This window comes from Globicephala melas, chromosome 1 (genome assembly GCF_963455315.2).
Source record: "Globicephala melas chromosome 1, mGloMel1.2, whole genome shotgun sequence".
NCBI lineage: Eukaryota > Metazoa > Chordata > Mammalia > Artiodactyla > Delphinidae > Globicephala > Globicephala melas.
This window is the reverse complement of record NC_083314.1, coordinates 116522470-116523874: the sequence shown is the minus strand read 5'-3', so window position 1 is coordinate 116523874 and position 1405 is coordinate 116522470.

The following is a 1405-nucleotide window of genomic DNA, read 5'->3' as shown; positions in this document are numbered from 1 at the left end:
GGAGATTAGAGACATGATTCTAAAACCTCTAGTTTCCCTCTTAGATACCCTCTAAGCTGCCAGTGGGTTCTGGGGCCAATAGAAGGAATATAGGCCAAAGAAACATACAGTTACATACACAGCCATATTCCAACTGAGAATAATGTGCACCCCTTTCTTTTGGAGGATCAATGGTAAAGGAAACAAAGAATACATCCGAATTTCCGCAGCAAGTTTTCCCAATTGATCCGCATAATAAACCGCATAACCAAACGTAGACATTGACCACCTACTGTCTTCTCTGCAGTGTAAGTGGTGTGGGGCTATTCAAGAAGGGCAGGGTGAGAAAATATGAGACATTGTCTCTGTGACAAATTGTCTCTAGTTTGGTTATTGAGATGAGATATAATAAAAGAATACAATTGCAGGATAATATATAACATGTAAATTCTGTAATAAATTATGAGAAGGTAAGAAATGTTGTTGCTGGTTATAAAAGGAGAGACCTTTAGGGGCAGAAGTATTCAAGAAAATTATGAAAAATATGTGACTTCAGCTGAACCTTGAGGAAGATTTGAGTTGGCCAAGGGGATGGGGTAGGCAGCGATGGCAAGTACGTGTGTCTGCTTGCTTACTGTCTCCTCTTTTGTCCATGGCGGACACTGTTAATCGACTACCCAAGAGCAGACTTTTCTGTCCTTAGAGAACTATCTCCCTACTTTCTTAAATTAGTAATTGATAATTGGGTTTATTTTTCTATTATACTGCAGTCTAGTGTAAAAGTTAAGCTTTGTTTATCTCTGAACCTACTGAGGCACGTAGAAGCAGCTCACTGTAGCTATGATAGAGGTGTGCCACAGACTCTTGCTTCAATAAAAAAGTTTCTTTTCAGCTGCGAGGAAGTAGACTCTACTTGCAGTGATTTAGGGATCTGCCATCACTGCGGCATTTCAAGGTCTTCTGGGCAACCCCAGTCAATGACTGAGCACTTTGAGGGTAGGAGGATGGGGGACTAGCGCTTGACCATTTCTGCTGTTTGCAGGATACTGCTTCAGGGCAGCGTTTGCTCTGGAGCTCCCCATTAGCTTGGCTGGGTATCAGATACGCATTGTAGTCCAAGACTTCACCTGTCCAATCCTGCTTCCTCCCCCTTTGTCTTTCACAGTCAATACCTGCTAGTTAACCACTTGCGCTCCTACTGCAGTTTCAGTGTCTGCTTCTAGAAGGATTTGCATCGACTTAGAAAAAGTTTATGAGATTGAATCAAGTTGGTGACAAGTTTTCCCTGGATCAACTGTTTCACGTTGTCTAGTTCCAAGCTGAGCCTTCATTCTGTCATCTACAAGCATTCTGAGCACCAACAAAGTTTTAGGCTCTGAGGTAGATGTTGGAAATTCAAAGATGAATAAGGCTGATCCCTATCTTT